The sequence below is a fragment of the Coregonus clupeaformis genome, unplaced genomic scaffold (assembly GCF_020615455.1).
Source record: "Coregonus clupeaformis isolate EN_2021a unplaced genomic scaffold, ASM2061545v1 scaf3290, whole genome shotgun sequence".
Taxonomy (NCBI): domain Eukaryota; kingdom Metazoa; phylum Chordata; class Actinopteri; order Salmoniformes; family Salmonidae; genus Coregonus; species Coregonus clupeaformis.
This window is the reverse complement of record NW_025536744.1, coordinates 14622-26080: the sequence shown is the minus strand read 5'-3', so window position 1 is coordinate 26080 and position 11459 is coordinate 14622. Positions and strand designations below refer to the sequence as shown.

Genomic DNA, 11459 nt, shown 5'->3' with positions numbered 1-11459 from the left:
AAACAAAATACAACTGATTAACAATGAGCTCTCTAAAGTGACAAATGGAGGATATGATACAAAGCATTCTAGTTAGTAGTTATATGATGTTATCAATACATGTGAATACAAAATGCTTACTAACCTTGCTTTCCTTTGGAGCACTTTGAGGATGCTTGGGATGTGACTATTTTACCATGTCTTGGTTGTGTGTTGCTCATGTGTACGTTATCCAAGGTGGTTGACTCAGAGTGCCCTCCATGTTGTCCAGGGTGGTTGACTCAGAAGTGCCCTCCATGTTGTCCAGGGTGGTTGGGACTCAGAAGTGCCCTCCATGTTGTCCAGGGTGGTTGACTCTGGTGTTTGCCTCAGAAGTGTCTGGTCCCTAGAAGTCTCTGTTGTTGAGCCTTTGCAAAGTAATAATGAATGTATTTATGTTCTATGAGCTTCATGACACGTTTGCTTGCTTGTATTATTCACTGTAAACAACCTCAATGTCAGGCAATATGCAATTCTACATTAGATATTAACTGATATTTGAGATATAAACATAAACTGATTGCAAATCCATAAATGTGGAATTACTTATCACCACCAATGTGATTGTTTAAAAACAGATAGAGGATCATTTCGATAATCCCCACAGAAATGTGCATTTATGTGACATAACTTAAAGATATTACCACATATGTGCAAGTCAGGATACCTTTGCATTGATGTAGGTCAGCAATGGTTTCTTCACTGGAATCATCATCACTCATTTCTACTTCATCTGGTTGGGTAAAAAAACATTTACGCCAATTATTTAAATTAAGGACTAACAACACTTATAATAGTTATATTTGAAGTGGCTAAAAACTATATTTCAAACAAAATGTTACCTTCAGGATTGACCTCAATGTCATCCAGCCCTTTCCCCTGCAGGTAAGGCAGTCTTCCTTTTTCGATTGCTATCAACAGTTTGCTGACTTTTGCGAGCTGCAGGGTACTCTCTTGGAAGCCGATAGAATTCTCTATGGAAACGGATGTCATGTCCTAGAAAGGTGGCAAGTTGATCCATTTCATTTTCTTTGAGGTTTAGTAGTGTGGACAAAGTGGCGACTTGTTTCCGCAATCTTGTTGAGGTAGTGCCTCTGGGTTCTTTGCACCACATTGTTTGCATACTTGCGAAAGCAGTCGGAGCCTCTGTAATGGGAAAGGACACATGGCCGTGCAAACATGTACACATTTTCTTTGTGGACTTGACACTCTTTTCTGCTTATCAAGAGGAGGTCCATAGCAGTGATCATGTCAGGGGTTAGAAGCACTGGAACCTTTCTTGACCTTTTTACCCTGAATCTCAACTCTCTCAAAGTGCTCTGCAAGCTTCCTCTCGAAGTCAGTAAGGCCCCTCACAATGTCTGGATTCAGCTCCGTAAGATCCCTGGATGTGAAAGACTGAAGCTCCATTTTGAAACTTCCCTTCCCTCCTTCTGTTAAATAGTACTACCTGCGTCAAAGTCACTTTAGCAAGATTTCCAAAGCTTTTGCTGTTGGGTTCTTCCTCAAGGTCCTTCATACACTTAGCACGCTCAGTAGCAAGAAACGTGTGCAGCACCGACACATCCTCTGTAAAGGGTAAAACCTGTGGTTTATTCCATTTGGCTTGTTGAAGTGTACCCAATGCGGCAGCTGAAATGGACTCTGTCCACTTTTTTCTGATGTAAAGTGGCAAATTGCTTTGCAGACTCTGCAACAGCAGGGCGATTTGCAATGATGGCATTGCATTGAATAATGCCTGCAACTTTGGCTAAACTGTGCCCAATTTCAAAGCCAATGATGGGATTTTATACGAGTTGCTTTCGACATCATAACCAGCAACATATCTTACTGCCTGTATCACATGGGGAAAGTTACAGGGCATAACAAGGACTTCGGTGCTCTTCAAAGGTGTTATAGCCCTTGCCGTTATCAATAGTCTTGCCATCTCTCTAATTTTTTGCCGTATGTAGTCATTCCTTCTCTCATATGGTTTCCTGGAATTCAACAGTGACTCACGATACAAAGGAATTCAGTTTCCCTCCTTACAACCGAGGAAACGCTATCCTGGTTCATTTCACAAGCAATCTTCCAAACAGTTTCCTTAACTGAGTCAGGTCTTGGTAAGTGCAGTTGAATCCGTTTTACCGCCCAACTTGAGGCTCTCTCCTCAACAGACTTTTTCGGGCAGTTTCTCACATGTCTCCATAGGGGAATTTCTTGCATACAGTCCTTCGCAAAATTTGCAGTGACGGTAGTCATCAGATGGTTTTGCATTACTAGGTATTTTACAGGCAACCATCTCTCCAGTGCCACAGCTTGCCACTTCAGTATTATGGTCAAAAGTTTCATCTCTTCTTAAGAGAGCGTAACAACTCTCTTCTTTTGCGGGATCCTTTATTAAAACTGAAAGCCATTGCAACATCAGGCTTTTCACTGTGGATGGATTCGAGGTGTCTTGCCAATTTATAATTGGCCTTTTTACAATAAAGACAAAATTGCTTCTTGTTGTACTTGCTTCCTTTTGCTGTTATTGACAAAGGTGTGACATTTATGGAGCTTTTCTGGTGTGATGTGTTCTCTGATGAATTGGCACTGCAGCTTATTACTGAAGTACAAGGATTGCTGCGCATCTTTGGAATAACTTAATGTTCTTGGCTTCTCTGAACTGGTGGTACTATCCCCACTGTGTGCTGTAACATTCCCTAATGGTGTGTTCTCTGACAATTTGTGGTGGAGATTCTTTTCTGTGGTTTTATATTCCTTACTACAAGAACTTGTAGTACTTATAATAGAAGCATCCGAGGAATTGTTCCCACATGAGACTGGAAGATAGTCTGCAGCATCCGAAGATTCATCAAGGTCTGAAGGAAAATGGAGAAAAAAAAGCATCTAATTCTGTCAATAACTTTATACATGTATTAATACCTAGGGTATCATACTCCCCTACAGTACCATCACATTGTGCATAACACCTACATACTCACAGAAAAATGTATTCTAGTAAACTGATTGAAAGACCTCTGTCTCTCAGCTATCTCTTCTCATAACGATCCTCACAACGATCATGACGGCGCCTCAGATTTTTGCAGATGGCGTTTTTTCCTAAGCTGTACAAATTTCTACAATGTTTCCTCACATCAAAAATACCACAATGTGTTAACAAAGAATATGAACTATTTTATCTAATGACAAGAATGCAGCTTTCTTACCTGCTTTGCAATAGGACACTGGAAGGGTACAATTCCACTGGACTTGCTTGCCTTGAATGAAATTATGAAGACACAGTACCGTAACAGTAAATTAGGATATTATACATTATACTGTATGTGAAAATAATTTGGGTTAAGAAATTGACAATACTGTTTTATAGATGACATATAAATGAAAAAATGAATATGTGGATCTGGGGTTTTTAAGCAAGACTCTATAGAAATGGTTAAAACTGTACAATATCTGCTAACCAACAATATGAGGACCGTGTAACACACACCTCTACTCTGGTTGGGTCATACCATATCGGGACGTCATCTGAAACACATTTACGTCTTGAACAGCCTTAGTACCAAATGAGGACTTGACGACTGAACACATCTAGAGTCAAGGTTCCTGACTTTGAGTTATCCTTTTTGTTGTCAAAGAAAGCTCACAACCTTAAAAGTAATGTAAATGGATCAACTGCCATATAAATTAAATCACGCAAATTGATAAGAAATATGTTAAATGGGCAAAACATTGCCCCAAAAATACAAAAACATAGGCATTAGAGAGAATAAAGATTAATTTTTATGTTTTGAGGGGCGGTTAGTTCTGTCAAATGGTCGGGCTAATTTTGTTTACGTTATGATATCGAAACAAGTTATGGGAATGTTGATTTTGTGAACATTTTACACAAAAGGTTGGTTGTAATACAGTAAAAAAGCCATTTAATTCATATTTTGGAATGAACTGAGACAACAATTTAATTTAAATAGAAAAGATCTACAATAAATGTGTAATAACCTGTTGGAAGGATGAAGTGGATCTCTGTCTCACTTCTGGGTCTGCTGAAGGTTGAGCTGGGATCTTGTCACTTGGTGTCTGCAACGAAATACAACAATAACATGTCAGAAATATTGTGTTTTATAATATAGATCATATCTATTTAGTAAACTAATGATCATATTAAAGTTCAGTCACAATATATTCCTACCACCTGTCTATCATAATCGCCTTTGGGTTTGAGACTCATTGCTGAGGTCAAGGGCTGCATTGACCACAGATGTTAGGAAAGATAATTAATATATGGATCTGGGCTTTTATGCAATACTGCAAAAATGGTTAAAACTGTACAATATCTGCTAACCAACAATATGAGGACCGTGTAACACACACACTCTACTCTGGTTGGGTCATACCATATCGGGACGTAATCTGAAACACATTTACGTCTTGAACAGCCTAATTACCAAATGAGGACTTGACGACTGAACACATCTGGAATCAAGGTTCCTGACTTTGAGTTATCCTTTTGTTGTCAAAGAAAGCTCACCACCTTAAATGTAATGTAAATGGATCAACTGCCATATCAATTAAATCACGCAAATTGATAAGAAATATGTTAAATGGGCAAAAACATTGCCCCAAAAATACAAAAACATAGGCATTAGAGAGAATAAAGATTAATTTTATGTTTTGAGGGGCGAGTAGTTCTGTCAAATGGTCGGGCTAATTTTGTTTACACTATGATATCGAAACAAGTTATGGGAATGTTGATTTTGTGAACATTTTACACAAAAGGTTGGTTGTAATACAGTGAAAAGCCATGTAATTCATATTTTGGAATGAACTGAGACAACAATTTAATTTAAATAGAAAAGATCTACAATAAATATGTAATAACCTGTTGGAAGGATGAAGTGGATCTCTGTCTCATTTCTGGGTCTGCTGAAGGTTGAGCTGGGATCTTGTCACTTGGTGTCTGCAACAAAATACAACAATAACATGTCAGAAATATTGTGTTTTATAATATAGATCATATCTATTTCGTAAACTAATGATCATACTCAGTTCAGTCACAATATATTCCTACCACCTGTCAATCATAATCGCCTTTGGGGTGAGACTCATTGTTGAGGTCAAGGGCTGCATTGACCACAGATGTTAGGAAGATAATTCATAAATGGATCTGGGCTTTTTATGTAAAACTCTATAAAAATTGTTAAAACTGTACAATATCTGCCAACCAACAATATGAGGACCGTGTAACACACACTCTACTCTGGTTGGGTCATACCATATCGGGACGTCATCTGAAACACATTTACGTCTTGAACAGCCTTAGTACCAAATGAGGACTTGACGACTGAACACTCTAGAGTCAAGGTTCCTGACTTTGAGTTATCCTTTTGTTGTCAAAGAAAGCTCACAACCTTAAAAGTAATGTAAATGGATCAACTGCCATATCAATTAAATCCCAAATTGATAAGAAATATGTTAAATGGGCAAAAACATTGCCCCAAAAATACAAAAACATAGGCATTAGAGAGAATAAAGATTAATTTTATATTTTGAGGGCGGTTAGTTCTGTCAAATGGTCGGGCTAATTTTGTTTATGCTAAGATATCGAAAACAAGTTATGGGAATTTTTGATATTGTGAACATTTTACACAAAAGGTTGGTTGTAATACATGTAAAAAGCCATGTCATTTATATATTGGAATGAACTGAGACAACAATTTAATTTAAATAGAAAAGATCTACAATAAATGTGCAATAACCTGTTGGAAGGATGAAGTGGATCTCTGTCTCACTTCTGGGTCTGCTGAAGGTTGAGCTGGGATCTTGTCACTTGGTGTCTGCAACGAAATACAACAATAACATGTCAGAAATATTGTGTTTTATAATATAGATCATATCTATTTAGTAAACCAATGATCATACTCAGTTCAGTCACAATATATTCCTACCACCTGTCTATCATAATCGCCTTTGGGGTGAGACTCATTGCTGAGGTCAAGGCGCTGCATTGACCACAGATGTTAGGAAAGAGACCCATGGGGCGGCGACACAATTGGTTCAGCGTCGTCCAGGGTAGGGAGGGAATGACCGGCAGGGATGTAGCTCAATTGGTAGAGCATGGCGTTTGCAATGCCAGGATTGTGGGTTCGATTCCCATGGGGGCCAGTATAAAAAAAAAAATTATGTATGTACTCACTAACTGTAAGTCGCTCTGGATAAGAGCGTCTACTAAACGACTAAAATGTAAATGTAATGTAAATGAAAGATAATTCATATGTGGATCTGGGCTTTTATGTAAAACTCTATAAAAAATTGTTAAAACTGTACAATATCTGCACAACCAACAATATGAGGACCGTGTAACACACACTCACTCTGGTTAGGTCATACCCATATCGGGACGTCATCTGAAACACATTTACGTCTTGAACAGCCTTAGTACCAAATGAGACATGACGACTGAACACATCTAGAGTCAAGGTTCCTGACTTTGAGTTATCCTTTTGTTGTCAAAGAAAGCTCACAACCTTAAAAGTAATGTAAATGGATCAACTGCAATATAAATTAAATCACGCAAATTGATAAGAAATATGTTAAATGGGCAAAACATTGCCCCAAAAATACAAAAACATAGGCATTAGAAAGAATAAAGATTATTTTTATATTTGAGGGGCGGTTAGTTCTGTCAAATGGTCGGGCTAATTTTGTTTACACTAAGATATCGAAAACAAGTTATGGGAATGTTGATTTTGTGAACATTTTACACAAAAGGTTGGTTATAATACAGTAAAAAGCCATTTAATTCATATTTTGGAATGAACTGAGACAACAATTTAATTTAAATAGAAAAGATCTACAATAAATATGTAATAACCTGTTGGTGTTAGGCCTACTGCTGCTAGGTAGCTCTCTCTCTGCTCTCTCCCTCCCCTCTGTCTGTCCTTGATTGCAGGAGTGAAGTCTGGTGTGCGGGAGTCAGGGTTCCAGCTGCAGCTCATTCACCATAATCACCTCAGCCTTTAAGACCCGGTCAAACTTACCACTCATCGTCAGATCATAGTCAAGACGACCATGTTAGTCTCGCTGCCGACTCAACCTGTTTATTTTTGCTCTTTGTGTTTTGGCCTGTTCTATTTACTTTTTCTCCTGTGCCACAGATATTTTGAACCTGACTCCTGCCTCCGCTTCACTCCTGCCACCACCGTCCTGCTCTCCACTACCGGACCTCTCTTTTGGACTCACCACGGACACTAGGACATTACGGTACCACACCTGCCCTGACCTGGATCTGTTACCCTCCCTGTAACCTGGACTTGCTCTTCCCCTATTATTGGAAACCTGGACTATTGAACATTTTAAATAAACCCTGTTAAACCTTCTCTGGCTTGGTGTACTTGTCTGCATTTGGGTTCTAATACTGGTAAATCATAACAGTATGATCTGACCATCATGAACCCAGCAGACAGTAGCTTGGATACCACCCCAGAGTGCACTCAAATTTGGACTGCCATAGCCAATCAGGGCATTTTACTTGGCCAACATGATACCCTGTTTAAGACGATTGCTGAGGACAGTCAGGTGCTGCTTAATCAGGTTCAATTACTCACCAATCCAAGTGTCTGCCCTTACTACCCCTTCAGCCCAGATCAGAGAGCCTTTTGTTCCTGCTCCAGAGCGCTATGACGGGAACATGGGAACCTGTGGCGATTTTTTGACTCAATGCTCGTTAGTGTTTGAACAACAGCCCCTCACCTACGCCTCAGAAAGAGCCCGTATTGCCTACCTTATCAACTCTACTAGCGGTTCCGCTCGTGCCTGGGGATCCGCGGTCTGGGAGAGTCAGTCGGACATTTGCAACGCTACGTTGCCTTCACCACTGAGATGAGGAAGGTTTTTGACTACCCCGTACGAGGCAAGGAGGCTGCGAAACGGTTGTTTTCTCTTCGGCAGGGGGCTCGCAGTGTGGCGGAGATGGCAGTGGAGTTTCGGACTTTAGCAGCAGTGAGTGGTTGGAATGACGAGGCATTACAAGGAGTGTTCATCAATGCTTTGTCTGAGACTTTGAAAGATGAATTGGTGTCATATGATGAATCGCCTACGCTGGATAATCTTATTTCACTCACCATCAGGTTGGATAATCGGATTTGGGAGCGCCGCCGGGAGAGGAGTGTTAGTTCCAAGCAACCTGTCTGTCATCAACAAACTCCTCCCCGCATCTTCCCTACGGAGAAAGCCGTGTCTTCCCGAGTCGTAACGAGGAGCACTGAACCGAAGCCATGGAGGTGGGTCGTGCACGGTTGTCCTCAGAGGAGCGTGCACGTCGCATTCAGGCTCGGGTCTGCCTGTATTGTGGAGAAGCTGGTCATTTCGTTCCTTCCTGCCCAGTTCGTCCCGGGGAAAAGGGCGGCTCATCATTAATGGGAGAAGTTTTGGTGAGCCGAGCAGCTGATTCTTCCTCTTCTCCCCGCATTCTGCTCCAGGCATCCCTCCCAGTGGCAGTTCCAGAATCTCTCTGTTAGTGCACTGATTGACTCTGGTGCAGACGAAAGCTTTTGGATAGAGAGAGTGGGCTCAACAAATGGATTTGGAGACTGTTCCTATGGACTGTCCGCTGCAGGCTAAGGGTCTGAATGGACAATTGTTGACCCATATTACCCATCAGACTGTTCCTGTTTGTCTTAGAGTGTCGGGAAATCATCAGGAGAACATTCAATTCCATATTATCGACTGCCCACAGACCCCTCTGGTCCTTGGTATCCCCTGGCTCATAAGACACAATCCACACATTGATTGGGTGACAGGTAGAATTGTTTCATGGAGCACATTTTGTCATGTGAATTGTTTGTGTTCTGCTCTGACTCCTGCCAGTACTGTGCCTCGACCTCCACTGGAGTCCATGGATCTTTCTAATGTTCTGACGTGTATCACGACCTGGCATCCGTTTTCTGCAAACACAGAGCTACTTCTCTTCCTCCTCACCGGCCCCTTACGACTGTGCCATTGACCTCCAGCCAGGATCCCGCTCCCCAGCAGTCGCCTGTACAATCTCTCCCGGCCGGAGACGGAGGCTATGGAGAACTACATTCGGGACTCCTTGGCGGCAGGTATTATGCGTCCTTCCTCGTCACCTGTAGGAGCGGGATTCTTTTTTGTTGCTAAGAAGGATAAGACCCTCAGACCCTGTATTGATTACCGTGGACTTAACAACATCACCATTAAGAACAAGTATTCTCTGCCTTTTCCCCTCCTTCATGGTGCTACCATCTTTACGAAACTGGATCTACGAAATGCGTATCACCTGGTGCGCATTCGTAAAGGTGATGAATGGAAGACTGCCTTCAACACACCCTTGGGACATTTTGAGTATCTGGTTATGCCTTTTGGGTTGTCTAATGCCCCTGCTGTTTTTCAGGCACTAGTCAATGATGTCCTTCGGGACATGTTGAATCGGTTTGTTTTTGTCTATCTGGATGATATCTTGATTTTCTCAGAGTCCTCCCAGGAACATGAACTGCATGTGCGCCAGGTGTTGCAAAGGTTGTTGGAGAACAAACTGTTTGTGAAGATGGAGAAATGTGAATTTCATGTGTCTGAGACCTCTTTTTTGGGTTACATCATCGCTCAGGGGGAGTTGCGGATGGACCCAGCTAAGATCTCTGCTGTCACGGACTGGCCAGCCCCCTCTACCCGCAAACAACTTCAACGATTTCTGGGGTTTGCGAACTTCTATAGGAGGTTCATCAAGGACTACAGCCGCATTGCGGCGCCACTCACCGCTCTCACCTCCATCTCACGACCGTTCGCTTGGAATGAAGGGGCCGAATCAGCGTCGAAGAACTGGAAACATCGCTTCGCCTCGGCTCCCATTCTGATGCAGCCGGACCCCGACCGCCAGTTTGTCGTGGAGGTGGATGCATCCGACACTGGGGTAGGTGCGGTGTTGTCACAGCGTTCTCCTGAAGATAACAAACTGCATCCCTGTGCTTTTCTCTCAAGGAAACTTTCTCAGGCAGAGAGGAATTATGATGTTGGCAATCGTGAACTGCTCGCCGTTAAGCTGGCTCTCGAGGAGTGGCGACATTGGTTGGAGGGGCGGAACAACCCTTCATCGTTTGGACGGATCATAAGAATCTGGCTTACCTCCAGTCAGCGAAGCAGCTCAACCCCCGTCAAGCCAGGTGGGCACTATTTTTTGGGAGATTCAATTTTTTCTCTGTCTTACCGTCCTGGGTCACGCAACGTCAAGCCTGACGCCCTGTCTCGTGTTCATTCGGCTGTTGATACTGGTAGTAACCCTGAACCCATTTTGCCTCCTACCTGCAGTATTGCGGTCATCACATGTGACATCGAGGGGGATTGTTAGACAGGCTCAACATCATCAAGCTGACCCTGGGAGGGGTCCTCCCTAACCGGATGTTTGTCCCTGAGTCTGCTCGCTCCCAGGTACTTCAGTGGGCTCACTCGTCTCCCCTTACCTGTCACCCTGGAGTTTCGCGGACCCTTGACTTTGTGCGACGGGAAGTTCTGGTGGGCCACGATGGAGGCGGACACTCGAGCCTTCATTGCTGCTTGTACGGTATGTGCACAAGTAAGAACTCCACCCAGGCCAGCGCTGGTCATCTCACGACCTCCACCTATACCCAGCCGGCCCTGGTCGCATATCGCTATGGATTTTGTCACTGGACTTCCCCCTCGTCTGGAAAGACTGTAATTCTTACGGTGATTGATCGTTTTTCTAAGTTCGCTCATTTTTTGGCCCTACCTAAACTGCTCACTGCCAGAGAGACGGCTGATATTTTGGTTGAACATGTGTTCCGCTCTCATGGTCTACCCACGGATATTGTCTCTGACAGGGGTCCCCAGTTTGTCTCCCAGGTGTGGAAAGCTTTCTGTAAAGCTTTGGGCATTACATCCAGCCTGTCCTCTGGATATCACCCCCCAGACCAACGGGCAAGCCGAGAGAGCGAACCAGGAGATGGAGACCGCCTTCGCTGTGTCACAGGGTCTAACCCTGGGTCATGGAGCTCCATGCTCCCCTGGGTGGAATATGCTCATAACACCTTGACTAACGCTTCCTCTGGTTTGTCTCCTTTTCTGTGTGCTCTGGGTTATCAACCTCCCCTGTTCCCTTCTCAAGAGAGGGAACTGGCGGTACCCTTGGTGCAGTCCCACATGCGCCCGCTGCTTCAAGGTCTGGAGGAAGGCCAGGGTAGCTCTGTCCCGAAGCTTCGGCGTACATGCAGAGGCAAGCCAACCGTCACCGGTCCCAGGCTCCCGGTTACTCTCCTGGTCAAGAGGTATGGCTGAAGTCACGGGACCTTCCATTGAAGGTGGAGTCTAAGAAGATGGCGCCTCGTTTTATAGGACCGTTCAAGATACTGTCTATTGTTAACCCCCTGCGCGGTTAAGCTACTTCTTCCTGCCTCTCACGGGTTCATTCCACCTTTCATGTTTCCCAGATT

At 43.2% G+C, this 11459-nt stretch overlaps 2 long non-coding RNA genes across 2 annotated transcripts; both read right to left on the bottom strand.

The window, feature by feature from the left end:
- Positions 1-302: 302 nt before the first annotated feature.
- On the bottom strand, positions 303-967 carry LOC123489780. The gene is made up of 3 exons (XR_006660652.1): positions 861-967; positions 686-751; positions 303-386 (listed from the first exon to the last, which is right to left on the bottom strand). It is a non-coding gene; the product is annotated as an uncharacterized LOC123489780 (long non-coding RNA).
- Positions 968-2815: 1848 nt separating this feature from the next.
- On the bottom strand, positions 2816-5789 carry LOC123489781. The gene is made up of 3 exons (XR_006660653.1): positions 5757-5789; positions 3210-3260; positions 2816-2861 (listed from the first exon to the last, which is right to left on the bottom strand). It is a non-coding gene; the product is annotated as an uncharacterized LOC123489781 (long non-coding RNA).
- Positions 5790-11459: the final 5670 nt, after the last annotated feature.